The sequence below is a fragment of the Anoplophora glabripennis genome, unplaced genomic scaffold (genome assembly GCF_000390285.2).
Source record: "Anoplophora glabripennis isolate ALB-LARVAE unplaced genomic scaffold, Agla_2.0 scaffold32, whole genome shotgun sequence".
NCBI lineage: Eukaryota > Metazoa > Arthropoda > Insecta > Coleoptera > Cerambycidae > Anoplophora > Anoplophora glabripennis.
This window is the reverse complement of record NW_019416220.1, coordinates 248,723-267,894: the sequence shown is the minus strand read 5'-3', so window position 1 is coordinate 267,894 and position 19,172 is coordinate 248,723. Positions and strand designations below refer to the sequence as shown.

Below are 19,172 nucleotides of genomic sequence, written 5' to 3'. Positions count from 1 at the left end.
CAGACTCGTTAGTCTCAAGGATTTTATATCATGTTCCTAGACATACTTCTACGTTGTTAATACGAGGTACTACGGCGTCCAGGAATCACCAATACGCAATTCAGTTGGTATCTGGATTCGACCGTGTCGGAGTGTTTTTTGCTGCTATTTTTTTGCATCGAAAATGGCTGTGGGCATTTTAAGCATGTGGTGTAGCTTGTTTTGTACTTGCGTTTAAAAATTACTGAATTTTGCTTTTTGGTAAGTACCTAAATTATTTTTAATGCGTATGATTATTTGGACGACGTGAATCTTTGGGTACTTTAATTACATATTTTTCAAATACGTAATTTGATTAAAAGTTAAGTTCCTGTTTTAAGAGATTCATAATTACTAAAATTCGAGCTAAAATTTAAGCACAACACTATCTTCGTACTATAAAATCCACACATTTTATTTTATTTATTTAAAAACTGGAAAACAATTGTCTTGAAATTAACTAAATGATTCACAATAATAGTTGTTTACATTTTTTCCGTAGGACAAGTCTGCCGCGTGCACACGTGGTGTGCATCAGCAGGTTAAGCGGTGTTGCCACGTCGTGACGAAACTCCCCAATATTAGTACTCAGTGTATTTTGAAAAATGTTAATATTACGCCCCTGTAATATATAACTTTTTTGTTCATTTATAATTACTCTAACTCATGCTGAAGTAATGGCAGTCAAACTTCTTACACCCTGTAGAACCACCGAATATATTATTGAAAATCGGGCGGAAGATTGGATTGCACTGCTTCCAGTATTCATAGACATAGAAAAATGTTCGGGGTGTTCGTCGGCTAGTCATAGGCGTGTTCGTGGTATCCCAGTAAATAAACAGGAAGGTATAAATAAAAATAAATAAATTTGCGTATTTTATCAGCGAAAGGTCTTATTTTACCGCTTGGCGCGTTCGACATTATTAGAATATTAAAACGCGTATACATGAAGCATACGCGAAACCAACAACTGCCGTTATTACAGGTTTAGTATGGTGCGCTGTAGCGAAAGTCTGACGCGACGGCTATGATCATCCGACGGAGTCCCGAACTCTAATAATTAGTTATTTCTATTCAGAAAAAACAAATTATATAGAAATAACACTTAATTGTAGTTGAATTGAAAGAGAGAAGGAATAAAGACCACAAACAACCAATTACAGAACGATTTTTGATGGGATATCTGCTCGGTTTATTTCAGTAGGTTAATCACGGGAAATGTCGCTAATTATTCCGGCATTATACGTGTTAACAAGGAAGCGCCCCCAAATATTTACTGTAGGTCTGAAAATGCGCTATCGACATAATCGGATTATTAATATTTATGTCTCTCTAGGTTAGCTAAGACAAACATTATGATTAATTAATAAACTAATCTTTCCCCTAATGTAGAATTGGGCGGTACCCCACTTCTACCCACGTATTTTTGCTTACCCTAACGAGCTCCCCCTGCGGATCTTACACGGCTAATGCCGCACATAAGGCTCGCTTTAAATACTAAATCCATTCATGCATCACCCACATTTGCTATACACAAACACAGACACCTTCAGATGGGAGTTTTCCTGCTATACAGGGCGTTGCAAAATTATATTGCAACAGATAAGGGTGTTTACAAAAGAGTTACAGCATTTTAAATGGCTATAATTTATATTTCAATCAAAACAGCCTAATAAATAAAAATGTTGGTTGCTATAACAATAATGTTTATTTGTATCATTTTGTTTATTCATTTGACACTTAGCGTTAAAGCGCTAAATAAAATATGCGTTTAGTTATAGTCTTTCCGAAGTCAGTTGAACATGTATAAAAACGTCTTGCAATAGAATTTAATGAGTTTCATAAAAATTTATAATAATTTGTATATAATGTGTAGAAAATTTCTATTATATGTTCATTTGGCCAACAACATATTTTAAATATTCATGTCCTGTGGGTACACATGTCTGCAAGTGACCCATTTTTAAGTATTACATCAATAGCGCCAGCGAGACGCACCAGGGTTCCAGGAAAGGTCCATGGTAGATTGGCGCTAGCGACCAGATACTTACTCGTATACCTAAGAACGAGTCCACACCAAGAAGACTCTCCAACGAGCGCTTGCCCCGACACCATATATTTTCCTCTACACCTAGTTTTCAATAAAAATACTTTTATTTACCGTTGAGAGAGTTTTATTTGCTGCACACCGAAAGCAACCCTCAGTCCTCAAATAATTTTATTATATGAATGGTAAATTCCGTTTTGTTCCGTTTCAAAAGGTCTCCAAAATGCCATGTTGTAATAATTTGTGAACAAAGTTCATATAAACGTAAGTCGAAATATGCTTCATTTCCGAGTGTTTAAATTTTTTTTATTAATTATGTTTATTAAAGAATTTTAAAGATATTGACTCGAAATTTGATGGTTGTATTTTATTTAGAAATATTGACAGCAACCTACTAGATCAATAGAAATTAAAAATACACAACTTGCAGTAAAATATGTTATAATTTTTTCCTCAAGAAACAGTGCATCCTACGAAAAAATGAAGAGTCCAATTTCATTCAGAATTGATTGATTGGCGGATTTATAAAAAAATATCAAAACGGGAAAAAATTTTTTTTATTAAATTCTCGCACGAACGCCACTGGTGCAAGTAGAAATATTCGTATCGCCCCAAAAATGCATATTTATCCCTCCAAAGCGTGTTTCAAATTTCGAGTCAATATCTCTAAAACTCTGAAATAATTACCTAACAAAAATAAATTAAAAATTACAATTTAAACACTCTGTATTTCGGAAACGAAGCATACCTACTTCGAATTACGTTCATATGAACTTTTTTTCACAAAATAACTTCGGCAACCACCCCCTAAAATATTTCGCACTTATTTTAAACACCCTGTATACAAAGTTAAATAAATACTGTAAATAACAATTATTAAATTTCAATGTCAATTCAAATAAAACGTGCAAATATTTTCATAATATAAACATACATGTATTTCCATGTCAAATAAATTAAATTAGGTCAAGTATGAGGATTTCCAGGAAACACTTACGCCGTAAAAAAGAACTGCTCGGTAAAAAACCTGCTTGTGCGCACGCGCCCATATTTCTTGCATTGTTATTGTTGTTGTCAGCAGGTCGAGCATGTGTCGGTACTATTCGTGAGTGATTTTTCGTAATTGTGACGGTTTATTTAATAGTTTTTCGTACATTTCGTATATCATCGAGTGCCTCTTACAATAACTGACGGAGTGAAACGTGGTTTGTGATTTATTTACTTATTTATGTGTATTAAATGTTTCAAAAGTGGGTGGTGGTAAGCAACAAGTGCTTCAGACATCAAAGCCGTGCGAATTGGTCATTCTGGCATAATAATCAGGTTAGTTTTTCACATACAAACACATATTAACTGTTTACAACGTCGTTTATATATATTTTTATAAAATTATTTGCCTTTCGTACACACTTTAATAGAGTGTAATACTAGAAAGCAACATTAGGTTTGTTTCTGCAGTAGACAATATGAATTTAACGTACACGCCCAGTCAGTCTCAAACTCTGATAGTTCTTGCAGAATTTTAAACCGATTTCAAAGGTTTGCTGACTATCAAGCTATTTAAAATAATTCAAATATCTGTTATGGTAACCACTTTACATAAATGAAACAAAATACCAATTAATCTATCCACTATTTTTTGTAATTTGAATAAACTTCTTTTCTTTCATTTTGAACACCATGAATTAATTTGTAAAACGAAACGTTTTATTACACATGTTTATAGGCAGTTTTTTTAAACTTGTGTGTAGACTAGAACATAACAGTAAGTATTATTGATGACTTTCGATAAGATCAGTTTATTACTATTTTTGTCTAAATAGTAATTACGAGTACACACAGATAAAAAAATTCAAAGACAAACGACTGGAATACACTTCTAATCAAGAACCATCTAATTTGTTTTTGGTTTGAATGAAATATTTACTAACTGAGAGCTACAAACACTATATAACTTTCGTGAAACAGATATAAAGTCTCTTTGATGTCCGTAGACACAAATTGTGACAAATTAGTTTTGAAATGCTTAAAATTCTTTCAGTGACTTACAAATTGGTAGTTTACTCATTTGAACGTAAGGCGAGTGAAAATATCTTATAAATGCTGCTGTATGATGTGCAAATGGAATGTGTTCATCATTTACAATAAAATTTTCTAACTAAACAACAGAAGGATCTTTTTTATATAAATTTTCAAGGTTATGTTCTTATTTGAACTCATTCAGGGATTAGTCCAGGAGAATTATTGACATGGCTGTTGTTTGACGTAGTTTAAATATTAGTAAAAAAATAATATATAGGGTGGCCCTAAAAAACGATTATTTTTTTTCGTGTTTTGTGAAAATATGTTAGTTTATCATGTTTTAAGAGCCCCCTCAAAAAATCAGCTCAAAAAAAATTTATTTTATTAGAGGTCGCTCAAGATTTTTAAAAATTTCAAAAATCGTCAAAAATTGAATTTTTTTTAAAATTTTTTTCTCGTTATTTTGTCATTTTCTAGGTTAAAAAAAATCTCTATTCTGAAAATTTCAAATCTATATTTTAATTTCTAAAGGTCACTCATGATTATTTTAACTTTAAAAGTAGTGTACCTAAAATGTTTTCGAGCGACCTCTAAAAATAAATATCAACGAACTAATAATTTTTTTACTGAATTTGATGAACAAAATAATAGAAATAAATCACGAGACACTTAAAAAATTTATTTTTTCAAAAATACGCATTCTAAACCGGTCTAACTTCAGGATCGTATGAAAAACACTAAAACAAAACTAATTGTAAAGGGTCTACGATTAATTTTAATTCTGATGGAAATGGTACAGCGTTTACTGCTCATTTTTCCTTAAAAAATATGAGCAACCCATCTGTTTTTGACGATAACCTTCAATTTTGCTCTAATTAACTTTTATAAGTGCTCACTTTGAAGGTTTTTTTGAGTACTACAAAAAACTCCAGGAGCGTTATACACGTAAAATTAATCCTTTTTCCGTTATTTGACGTTGAATACATCGATTCGAGTATTCCCCCCAAAACAAGTCCCCTTCCAACTAACCATATTTAGCTATAGGACGTACAACACTTTTTAAAAAACGAGGCAAAATTTACTACCGCACTGTGAGTATCAAATATTTATAATTTTTTAAAATTTAAGTGTCGTGATTTATTTCTATTCATCAAATTCAATAAAAAAAATTATTAGTTCGTTGATATTTATTTTTTAGAGGTCGCTCGAATACTTAGGTACACTACTTTGAAAATTAAAATAATTATGAGTGACCTTTAGAAATTAAAAAATCGATTTGAAATTTTCAGAATCGAGATTTTTTTCAACCTAGATTTTGGAAATTTTTAAAAATCTTGAACGACCCCTAAAAAAATTTTTTTTGAGCTGATTTTTTGAGGGGGCTCTTAAAACATGATAAACTAACTCACGAGAGACACGAAAAAAAATCGTTTTTTTTTGTGCCACCCTAATACGTACAATGAAAATATAAGGTAGCGCCAAGAAAAAAAGTTGTGCTATTTGCAGGAAAAATTAAAAACTGCAAAAATACTCAAAAATGATGTGTTTTTTACTATTACTGATGAAATTGTTTGTTATTAAATTTGCTACAATATAAAATTGTTTTGATACCTGCGCATATCATATTTTTGTTGCTAGATAGCCAAATAGCGTTCAACTGACAGCTAAGAAATTGTACAATTCTACTATAAATATAGATGTAAGTACTTTAAAGGATTACAAAACGAAATCCCAAAACCCGATCCAAATCGGTCTGATAGTTTTGGTATGAGACAATTTCTTACTAAATTTCAGCGCGAAATGTCGTTATTTTTTTGCGTCAGTGCTGGGGTTAAAGTTAAGCATTTTAATTAGCGCTGCTTTTTTTACACATACTTGTACCCCTTAACTATCATATAGAATCGTTATAACATCAATTTTCTTTTTTTTTTTAATAATTTTTGGAGCGACTTTAAAAGTTCGAAAAATTTTGACTTTTCGTGAAGCGGTTTTGCGGGTTGGAAAATATACCAAAGTACTAAAAAACAGTTCTCGGAAAGACGCTTTACTTGGAAAAATAGTAATAAACTGATCTTATCGAAAGTAATCAATAATATTTACTTTTATGTTCTATATTTTTCATTGTATATATTATTTTCGACCGATGTTTACTAATATCTAATCTACGGCAAGCAACAGCCATAATTCGAAGGTTTTGATTCTCTTGGAAATACTTTTTCGCAGTAGACACGAAGTAATTGAAATTTTTAATTTGCTCCTAGTTCCCCTATGTGTTTGCTAACGTGAAATTCTTTAAAATTATTGACATACAACATATTGGCTTATTGTTTACGTTATTTATTATTTAATATGTTTTTAATTAAAAACCATTATATGCAGTAATTTGTATTATGACGTGGATTCTTTGTAAAAATTTCTATTTGACATGGTAGCATTAATTAATCGATGCCGTTATAATGAGTTGATGTTTTTTGTCAATATGAGTATGTTGAGGTACTACAAAGAGCTTGTATGAAAAAGTGAAAAATTGTTTTTATTGTTCATGTTTGCTACACTCCAATATGAAGAGTTTAGTATTAATATAATGGAAGGAATTTGTTGCACCAATAATAACCCGTTTGGCGTCATTAGTATTTTATTTTTGCGGTAAATATCAAAGAGAAGTTACTTGGACAAACTCTGCCTCCTCAACGAAATATTTTAGAAAAAAATGCCTGTAAGTCTTAGTTTGTCGCTCATTACAGTCGTCGATAACCAGTTATTAAAAAGATCGAACTCCATTATCTTGCCACATTTTTATCAAAACATTTGCATCTCTCTTTCGTATCTCGAAAAGCAACGAAAAAAATAGTAAATTGTTGCTTAACCACCGAAATCGAAATATTTTCCAAGTTTTTTTTGTTAGATCTAAAGGAGTTATAGGAAACATTTATTTACATTTTACATTTTATGAAAAAATATGTTATTGTTAAAAATATACCTGTACCAGAACTTAAAATGTGGCCAAATTTAATAATACATTGTATTATAGTTCGATACCGCCTTTATTAAATGTTTTTATAGATATTTGTGATGTCTCTAAATCCAATACGAAAGGCTTAAATCGATAACAAATTACTGCACCTGTACAGATCTGCAATTATTGTATAATTTATAATAATGTCGCTATTATTGACATAGTTGTTTAAATTTCTTTATTTCAGTTCGTTTGGAATACTGTGGTATCAACAAAAAGTTGATCTTATACTTATACCATATTAAAAAAAATTGTAACGTATGTGTTTATCCAGAACATAATCTTTATTTAATATCCTTTTGAGAGAAAAATGTATAAATTGGAACTTTCCCTAATATCGTACCTCGCCCACCTTAGTAGAACACCCTGTACAGCTTTTTTATGGAAAGCTGTATGGCTCTTCTTTTCTTTACGCTTTATTACTTTTTTATTTACTTTTACATTACAACAGCCATTTTTAGTCGTGCTTTATTTATTATACATATAACACCCACTTGTACATTACGCTCGCTTTTCTTACTTTACGCCCACTTTCACGCCAACTGTTTTCTGAGGTTTATATTTTTCTCTACGCCGTCTTTTCTTACTTACCATCTGATTGTTTTTACTACACGCATGCTTACTTTTACTAAGTGCTATTTTTTTACTTTACGCCCGCTTCTTTACTTTCCGCCCGCTTTCTTTAATTTCTGTTCGCTTGGTTATTCTTCACGTCCTTTTTTTTCTTTGTGCTTGCTTTTTTCTTTCATTGTTCCTAATTTTCTTTGCTTCTGGACAATTTTTTTACTTTACGTCCGTTTTTCTTAGCGCGATGGGACTCGTTCACTCATATTGGTTAAGGCTCAAGAAGCATGAGCCAGCCATGCGTGTTTCAGGGTTTTAATGGCCATAAGTATCTTTCTTACCGGGTTGTGGGTATCGGGGTTATGGGGTTTTGAGTTTACGGGGTTAAAGGGTTATGGGGTTATAGGATTAAGGGGTTATTGGGTTATATATAGGGTTAAGGGAGTTGAATGATCCATGGATATAGGATTTATTGGGTTTTTGGGCCTATTTTTTGAGGTTATGAAAAATACTGTCGTGATAAGGTTAAATGGACCCCGGATTCGGATCATAATACGTAGATAATAATTCTTCAGTACACAATAATATCTGCATATTAAACAGTTAACTTTGCAGTTAACGTTTCGAAAGACTTTCTGTTTCCGTTATCAAAATTCATATATGTTGTGTCTAAATATTATACAGGGTGAGTCATATTTAGGTGTCAACGTATATCCTAAACTTGCCAAAACAAAATAAATGGTCAAAATTTGATAGGATTTTTTGAAGAAATAATTTTTTTAATGTAGGTATTCGAATTGCTTAATGCCTCAAATAAATAATTACAGACGATGTCATTTTAGTAATGAATGAAAAGTCACACCCTTCAATTCTGTTTCAAGCTGCGAACAGTGAAATTTCCTACACACTATCTGAGACATACTTATTAAAACTAAAGAAAGAGGGGTCCCGTCTAAATTTTAATAGAAAAAGTTGTATCCTAGACACCTGCATTATTAATCGCGATTAAATGAAAGGTGCCACACGGCGTAACGAGAAGTTTCCCCATTGCAATTCATTCAATATTCAGCGGTGTGGTTGAACATAAAATGCATCGGATAATCCGAATCGTACGGTAAATACACGGGAGGAATTCTTTGTTTAAGCCAACAGTGTGTGGGGTCACACGATATTGATCCTAAATAGAGCTAACTTAAACAAGAAGAGATGTTTTAGTTGTACATACCCGTATTATCATAATGCACGACAAATATATAATGTAATGATAATATTTTCTTCGGTAGCTACATGTTTGGACAATACAGGGTACAGGGTTTTAAATGTGTACACATAGTTCAAAACGGGGTACGGTTTATTGTGTAGAACACGTAATTAATAGCGATGAGTGAAGAGATTAATAATACAAAATAACGGATGATACGGATACATATGCATCCACACGAAGAAGGTATCGAGGTGCCTATAATAAATTAAAATTACCTGAATCACACCAAATTCCGCATTGCTGCACTGCACTGCTAGGCAATTTGTCTACAACTGAAATTTATGGCCGGTCACCCAGTCCGTTTGCCCGCGCGCGTATTCTTCAACTGGACGACCAGACCTGTATATGGGTATGGCTAAATAAATATGGGAACAAGTTCTTCAAATATTTCAAGTTGCCGCGTAGCGACCGAAACTGGTACATACCGCCTAGTTCTTTAGTCTTCAATTGAGATCACTATACAATAACTGCCAAATTTTAAGAACCTAACATTGACTGTTCTAAATTTATTTCAATTAACAAAAAATTTTTGGTCACAATCTTCATTCTTGATGAAATGGGCTTAGTTGCTTCACCAAATCATAAATTTCTAGGTCTTGTTTCAAAGTTATAAGATGACAAATCTGCCCTAAATTGACGTGACGGATTATTTTATCATCTTTGTGAGATAACAGCAATAAAACTAAAAGTATTTAAACCTTGAAAATGCAGAACACAAAAAGTTGTCTTTGGTTGCCATTTTTCAAGATGATATCTCCTACGGTTTCATAACAGCACCACCTCGCAATTTATTGCACAGGTGACCCTTTTTCAGGAGTTCTTGTTCAACACTGACACCAAATTTTTCATCAAGATCCAAAATGGTATCAAAAAGGTGATTTGATCACTTGACATGGAATGACCCTACAAAAAGATCAGTTCAAGATTAGGTTATAGCCTGAAGTCTACCACAGGGTTGCAAATTATTAGTAAGTCTTATGTGCACAGATGGCATAATACGGCAGCCCAAGCAATAACATCACAACGCCAGCTGCATGAAGACATACACACCACGAACAATATTAGAGAATAAATATTGTGAATCACCTTTTGTCTATACATACTGAAGAAAAGAAGGAAAATGTTATTTCAACCAGAGGTAACCGAACACACTCGTTCACTAAACATCTTGTACAAGTGAAATTAGATCGGAATATTCATACTGTAACGCAAAAAGCAGTCACTCTTACTACATGCAATTTAGCAAGATCTTTTTTATGTCAAAAATGAACTACTAATTGACTTGGTTTTGGTCCGTCCATTAAAAGCACACACCAGTGAAAGCTATGGGGAAGAAAAGAATAAATATGACTTGTTGATAACCGCTCACATCATTTACTCGTGACTTAATTTATCTATTTTGAATAGGACATCAACTATACTAAAAAGTAACGTAAGTGTAATGAAAAAAAAAAATCCATTATAACGATACTTCTGGATATTAATTTACTTCATTCAATGCTTTATTTCATTATTATAATGTACCACTGCTGATTTTATCACATAGAATTATCGACGTTGATGGAATCGAAAATATTGTGTTAATGACCTTACCGACATTAATGACGTCACATTTAATCAACAGTAGCCATTAATGTCGGACTCGTTAAGTTTTTTCTGTGTACGGGTATGTGTGTTAATGCTTAAACTACCTTTCTGTATGAAATAGGAATATAAAATTTAAATAAATGCCTGCTCACAAAAATCACAACATGGCTACCCAGGATGTTGAGGGTCAAAGTTTTTGCAAATATCTCGCGTTCTATGCAAGTTGTAGATTTACCTATAAGATTGGTCCCTTGCAATTTTTCCCAAAACCTCCCTCTTTTCGAGGTTAGTTTGCCTGAATCAGGCTATTTTAAGGTTGTTTCAAGGTCATTTCAAGGTCAAATTGAGAAAAAGCCAAGCAGTCAAGTCCAACCACCTGTTATACAGGACTTTGAGGTCGCTGGGTTAGAATCCGAGGTTAGTTTGTTTGTATCAGGTTATTTAAAGGTCGTCTCGAGGTCATTTCAAGGTCAAATTGAAAAAACCGAGCAATTTAGTCTAACCCCCTGTTATATAGGCTTTTGCGATAGCAGAGTTCGAATCCGAGGTCAGTTTGAGGTTTATTTCAAGGTCATTTAAAGGTCAAACTAAGAAAAAAATCGAAAAGTCTCCGAGTTTGAATCCAAGTTTCGTTTATTGTATCAAATCAGGTTTAGGGTCATTCCAAGGTTGATTTGGAAAAATAAACGTTTTCTGGTAGGATTAGTTAAGGGCGATTTTGACTTCCCTGTATTTCACCGAATCTTGTTGGAAATTAAACACTGAACTGACCATATTAACGTATATAAACTTCACAAAAATTGCCAACCCATATTATCTCGAATTCACCCATATTTCTCTATAAAACGCTGCATTCTCTCATATTAACCCACTCTACCGCATTTGACCATATGCACGCACATTTCAATATACACGCATATTACTCCGTATAAACCAGTATACCCTCATGCCTAGCCATCACAACCCATACCCGTCTTATTCCACTCCATCTTACCCTACATATCCCCTTATTACCTCATACTAGCCCATATTACCCCATATCAATCCAGCTTTGGTCGAAAACAGAGGGGTCTGGAATCGTCTCTCACTGACCCTACCAGAAGTCCTTTTTCTCAAATCAACCTTGGAATAACCTTGAACCTTTATTAATATGGATTAATTAATTAATTAATTAATAACACAGCGACTATAAGAACGGTAATTGATTGCAGGGTTTACTCCATAAATTAACTTTCAAATGACCTTAAAATGGCTTTCAAATGACCTGACACAGCCAAACTGACCTCAGATTTGAAAATAGCTACACTAAATACGTGTATAACATGCGGTTAGACTTAATTGCTTTGGCTTTTCTCAATTTGACCTTGGAATGACCTTGAAACAATGACCTTGAAACAACTCAAAAAAACCTAAACTCCGAGATCCTTTGATTTGATGCACCTTTCTCGATTTGACTTCTAATTGACCTTGATCCGCCCTAAGAATTGACCCTCCGCCTTTAACAGTGTTGCAGATAATTAAATTCCCTATAACTTTTACCACTGATTTCATGGATGTCCGATGCATAGAAAGCCAGATACTCGCGAAAAAACATTTTCTTTGGAATTTTGACCTTGAATATCTCGTAAAGGGCGAGGTTTTGGGAAAAATTGCAGGAGACCAATTTTGTAAATAATTGAAGACTCCTCAACTTTTATCGCTCCTCACTGCACTGGGCGCGAGATATTTTCGAAAAACCTTGTTTTTGAAACTTTGACCTTGAATATCTCGAAAAGGGCGAGGTTTTGGGAAAAAGAGACTAATTTTGTAGATAATTATATTCTCTACAACTTTCACACCTTATGGATGTCCGATACACATGAATACTGAATTTTCAAAAAAATACCAACTTAACTTACAGCATTACTCTTGTGACCAAAGTAACTCCTTAAATTTGTTGCCTTCCGGACACCCTGTACAAACATTGTTCACCACATATCATTTTTCGATAGTTAGCAGATAACTAGGTAATTTGTATTCAGTAAACGCTTCTGATTGGAACGATTTCTGGTTAATTTACTCATACAGACTAACAAAGCGATGTAAATAATAGTTCACGATAGATTTGACCCATATAATATCCCATAATTCGAAGCCAACGCAATTAAATATTATAATTAATATCTGGTATTGATAAAACACCATTTCAACAAATACGCCGCCCTGCTATTCACATAGTCACACGTAATTAGAGCTGACGTTAATAATCGGGCTATCGTTGGATTGCCACTGGTGTTAATATTAGTATTATCTTCGGTAATAATGCCGTCACAAACATTTTCCATCCAATGTAGTATAAACCGAAAGATTTCTGACAGATAGTTTCATCGCGTTAATTTTTTGGAAATTATAAAACGAAGTCGCCGTAGCCAATGGGAACGCAGATTACCCATAAAAGTGTGAACATAAAAGAAATTTAATAACATAAAAATGAATATTGAAGTAACCGTAAAAGTAGCAGCAGGGGTTAAACCGTCATCGATTCAGGCAAATCCACAGAAAGAGAGAGTTCAGACCCGGTCAGGGTAAGTAGGATAGCACTGAATGCAGTTCTGTCAGACTCTTTTGCCGCCGACTGATAAGGTCTCGAACGACGTGGGCTTTATTTAAATTGGAATCGAGGACGATATTAAAATCCCGCTACATGTTTACCGGGTTATTTATTAAACTAGAAAGTACAAAGGAAATATCATTTAGAAGCAGAAACTAATCGGTGAAAATAGATTTTTTAGATCAACTGTAATCTTGCTCAATAAATTATATTTTGTTAAGAATTACCCTCGGAGGTATCTACTGATTTTTTTGTTTTATGCGAATTTATTATGATCACCTGATCGTAGTATCAGGCAACCAAGAAACTAGATTAAGTACATATGTGGAAATATAACTCAATTTTGCACCACTGTAATTAATTTTACAGTTGAGGAATGTTTTTGAAACGTTATAGTTAAGAAGAGAAGTTGAAATCCCGTTTCGTTTAACAAAGTGTGTTTCTAGAAAAAATTGTAGACTGAAATAAATTTTTTTTCATAAAAAACTTTAATCAATGGTTTTTTATAGTGTTAACATTGTATTTTCAACATATTCAGCATATTTTATATTATGACTGGTTTTTTGAAGAAACTCTGTTCTAGACTTGACAATTTTTTGTTCAATCCTCAAAATTTGTAAGTTATAGATTTAAATAAATAAATACATAAAATAAATAAAAAAATATATATTCTATTGTAGTTTCTCATGAAGAAGGAATAATCTATTTCGATATAAAGTTAACTAGAGTTTAAAATATTACTAAGAATGTATGCGTTGTCCATGAGACATCCATCAATAAGTTTTGACATAAGCCTACTTTGAGAAAAGTCACTTATTTTATACACCGTATTGTAAGTTTAATTAAAAGTCCGTTTTCTCGAAAACCGTCCACATTAGGAAGTACTAACAAGAGTACATTATTTTTAGAAAATAAAATTGTACATTAGAAATTGGAGCCCGAGTGGAAAAAACCTAACCTTAAAAAAAATAGAATTTAAAATGTAATAGGAATGTAGCATAACTTGCGCCCTCTATGAAATATACAAAAAATAATTAGACCAGTGTATTTGGCATCCTTAAAAACCCCGGAATACCAAATTTCATAAAAAAATTTCGCACCGTTTGGAAATTTTCGTAAAAATTCTATTTCAAAAATTTTATTTTGTCGCTTTGTATCTCGAAAACAAGAGGAGTTGACATATAGTTCATAAGACAAAAAATTCTTATTTTTTGTCGTACTATCACCCCCTGTATTTACGGGAGGTCTTTCTGAAACACCCAGTATATACACTGTGTCCCAAAATGATAGAACAAAATTCATATATTTTTTTCCAGCTCAGATTTAAAAAAATCGCTGAAACAGGTCAATTAGTAAATAGAAATTGTCACTTCTCTGCAAGATTTTCAAATTTTTTGAGCCATGTTTGACAGACCTATAACATTACCGACATTTTTTTTAGTAAGGCACTCCATATTATACAGGGTGATTCAGGTGATTCAAGTGTGATAAAAACGGACAAAAACTTTCGCAAGGAAAGAAATAAATACAATTTTATAGCGCCTATTTTATATCAGCAAATTCACCTGATTTTGCCGTTATTGTTATTATTAATTAATAAAATTAATTTGTGCTTTTAAATAATAAAATAATTTGACATACCTACCCAATGTTACAACAACTGTTCAAAATTTTATCCACCTACGTGTAAACATATTTGGGTCCGTATTACTCAGTTTCTACTACCACAAATGCTACTAACTCAACTAACACAAATGCTGTCTTGTTTCACCATAACACAAATGCTTCACCATAATACAAATGTTGTCTTGCTTCACCATTAAATCAAATTAAAACGATATCCATCAACTCCGAGTTGCTACACACCCAAACCATTTTTGACACTAACTACTAAAAAACTATTGTAAACACCACAGATAACAGGTAAACACTATCGCAACGACGATTGTAAAATCGGATTTCAGTATTTGGAGTCGCTGAGGCCACGTGGCTCTCCACGCGTATTGCGAATGACGCTAGAGACTACAGTTGTCCAACTATGTGGTGGTTGAATGTATAACTTCCATAATTTTTTTCTCGGAAACTATAAGGATTTTACAAAAAATTTTTTACGAAATTGACTCCATTTCTCATGCCGCATATAATAACTCCCTTCATTTTTTGGCGCAAGGGTTTATTTATGTATATTTTTTTCATTTGGAAGTGAGAAATACCCAGTCAAATTAAAAGGGTTAGTGAAAATGCCATAAATAAATAATCAGAGACGGTATCTAAAATTTAGCTGTGTTAAACATTTTTTACAATTTTGACCACCTTCTGTAACATCCCGTACGCGAGCACATTCAATAATCCTTCCGACGTTTATTTGAGCATTTCTCTAGAGTTTTATGGTTGCCGCGGAGTAAAGTAATTTTTAACATTCTACCTAAAATTGTATGAATTTCGGAGTACCATGTAACCTTCTTTCCTGGCACAATCTAAATAAATAAGTTATAAGCGCTACAACGGCCTTGTCGTAAAACGTGCACTGTCATGAAGAATTAACTTTTCTGTTCTGGATACATCCGTCTTCAATTAAAGCGAAGGGGGGATCTTGCATTCGACACGTACGTGCGTTTTTAAAAATAAATGATCGGGTTTATGGCGCAACGAGAATTTCCTTGTTCCTGAGAGAAACTGGGCTATGAAATTTCATAACCACGCACAGCTGTGGACAATAAAATGCTCCCAAAGCTCACCGTTCCTGCTAATCCGTTTCTAATATTTTTTGGTGTATATTCGCATTTTTGTCTACCACAGGATGGAATTACAGTATTTTTAATTTGCTTAGTTGCCGTAATAGTGTCTAATAAATTGAATGATTACATAAGCACACAAAATTAATAACAGAATAGCCCCACAGGAAAAAAAAACAATGTGTTATAGACCACTATTCCCATACGTTTCTGGGGTTGTCGAATCTGAATTCGGTCAGGTGACCTTGGATTCGGCGTTGAAGGACGTGTTCAAGGTTATTTCAAGGTCAACTCTTTTTGTAAGGTAATACAGCTGATATCGTAGGTCGAATTTTACCACACATGATGACCTCCATAAAAGTTGTTTGGTTGATCGAGAGTCACCACTTTAGTGACTTTAGATTTGACCTTTTAGGTCATTTTGATAAAAATGAGTAGATTCGGCTTTGATGCGGTGAAGTAATGATTTTCGCGTCCATGAGATCTGCTTTTCATGATAAATATGGCAACGATAGACTTCTTATCCGAGAATTTGGTCCTACATTCTCTCAACCTGTGACCTTAGCATAATTGGTTTCACAGTGAGGATATTTTCAATATGCGGGAGTAATTGATACTGGCCCGAAAAGGGAATGTGTGCCATGATCCATCCTAATGTATTCAGAGGTATTACCTTTATAAAACAAGAGTTGGCCTTGAAATAACCTTGACCATGGCCTTCAAGATTAAATCCATGGTCACCCATGACCCAAACAACTTTTATTGAGGTAATTCTCCTTATACCAACATGAGAAAGGGGATTCGACCTTCAAATGACTTTGAAAATTAACTCGACCACGTTTCCGAATTTCTCGCTCTCCATAGTCCCTGATCAGAAATTGTATTACCATAAAAAACAAGAGTTGTCCTCCAAATAACCTTGAACATGACCTTAAAAATAAATCAACCAAATATCTGAACGTAAAATGTCTCCTGATGTATTCAAAGGTATGTATTACCTTCTAAAAAACAAGAATAGTTCTCCAAATAACCTTGAACATGACCTTAAAAAATAAATCAACCAAATATCCGAACTTATAATTTCTAATATATTCAAAGGTATTACCTTAAAAAAATCAAGAGTTGACCTTGAAATAACCTTGAACATGTCCCTCAAGGTTAAATCCATGGTCACCAATGACCCAAACAACTTTTGTTGACGTAATTCTCGATATGTCGCTGTCTTGACGAGATACCAACATGCAAAATTCGAAAAAGGGAATCGACCTTCTAATGACTGAAAATTAACTCAACCGCGTTTCCGAACATAAAATTTCTCCCTCTCCCAGAGTCCGTGCTCAGAAACTGTATTACCATAAAAAGAACAAGAGTTGTCCTCCAAATAACCTTGAACATGACCTTAAAAAATAAATCAACCAAGTATACGAACGTATACGAAATTTCTCCTAATGTATTCAAAGGTATTACCTTAAAGAAAAACAAGAGTTGACCTTGAAATAACCTTGAACATGGCCTTCAAGGTTAAATCCATGGTCACCAGATGGTGGTCACCAATAACCCAAACAACTTTTGTCGAAGTAATTCGATATGTTGCTATCTTGACGAGACACCAACACGAGGAGCTCGAAAAGGGGATTCGACCTTCAAATGACTTTGAAAATCAACCGCGTTTCCGAACATATAATTTCTCGCTCTCTCAGAGTCCGTGATTAGAAATTGTATTATCATAAAAAAATAAGTGTAGATCTCCAAATAACCTTGAGCATGACCTTAAAAAATAAATCAACTAACAATCCGAATGTAAAATTTCTCGCTCTTTTAGAATCCGGAGACAAAAATTGTATTACCATAAAAAAGTAGAGTTGACCTTCAAATAACCTTGAACGCGACCTTCGTCATAAAAAAATAAGTGTTGACCTCCAAATAACCTTGAACATGACCTTAAAAAATAAATCAACTAACAATCAAAATGTAAAATTTCTCGCTCTTTCAGAATCCGGGGACAAAAATTGTATTACCATAAAAAACTAGAGTTGACCTTGAAATAACCTTGAACGCGACCTTCGTCAATAGGACAACGGATTCAGCGACCCCAAAAATGTACTGGACTGTAATTACAGAACCGGTCTGAGAAATGTTATTAATTTAAACGTAACCCTAATATTGTAAAGCTTTCATTACATTGATTTTTTAATGAAAAACATGATTTTTATATCAGTTATAACACTCGCTTTCGAAAACACCTACTGATAATTATCTCTTCGGATATATCTTCGCGAACAACTCGAGTTTGCCGTGGAATAAAATATGTTCGTTTTAATTTAGGCTTATTACGCACCAAAAGGGAAATATACCAGAAGGGCATTTACTTACTCTTTAAAACGCCTCAAGAGTATAGGAAGGCGGGAGAACATGAATACGAAGTGAATTTCATAATTTTATGAGGAGTCAGAGACCTTGTGTGTATGTAGTAATGGTGTCAGATCCACAATTTATACCCGGAGTATTCGGTATGAGATAGTGGAGGATACGGTTGGAAGTAACAACTTCATGGAATAACCTACGACCCACGTAAAATTTTGTCACATCTAATCTAAAAACAAGTTCTTTAATGTGATACTTTTGGATTTGCCGTGGGATGCGATTTTGTTGTAATAGTACAAAGCCACATATGTGGGTGGAAAAATTCTTGAGACTAGAGATCAAGTATTGGGGTTGCCTATATTTCACATCACAAAGAACGTAGAATAGACCCTTTTTTATTACAAAATAATCATTTTATGTTTACTTTATTGCCTGAACACTGACCTTAAATATGTATTGGATAAAAATAAGCATATTTACTTTTCTTTGAATGTGAAATATTAACCCTTGATTTTAAGTCTTAAATGTAGGTAAAACCTGTTTTAACAAGACGAAAGCAAAAAAATACAGAAATAAATAGGAAGTAATTAATATTTTGAAATAACATTTAATTTAATTCAGTACGACAAGAATCAAGCAGTATATAATTTTCTGCAATTTTCTAGTCATATTGTATACGATTGTGTGATAATAATTTAAATTAAATTCTAATAAATAACAAAGTCATGCTCTGAGGTACACATAGGTCGAAACAACCGGAAATATCTTAACGGTCCAAGGAACCTTCTACACTGTTTACATACCCTTTAATATAATTACTCTGCTGACTACTGTTCTCTTGGCATTTGAAAAGTTTCGGATATTTAGAGACATCTGGCAGCAACTAGTGTTTACATTAAAAAGTAGTACCAGATAGTATTAATTTTACGGAGAAATATTATACTTACGCTGTACAGTAAAATCCT

General features: G+C 33.3%; 1 protein-coding gene across 1 annotated transcript in view; it reads left to right on the top strand.

Annotated features, from left to right (window-relative positions):
- Positions 1-3,206: 3,206 nt before the first annotated feature.
- LOC108906227 (lachesin-like) overlaps positions 3,207-19,172 on the top strand; it is a gene marked incomplete at its 3' end in the record, with an annotated part of 260,950 nt that continues 244,984 nt past the window's right edge. The window contains exon 1 of the mRNA XM_018709439.1: positions 3,207-3,388. The remainder of the gene's footprint in view (positions 3,389-19,172) is intronic.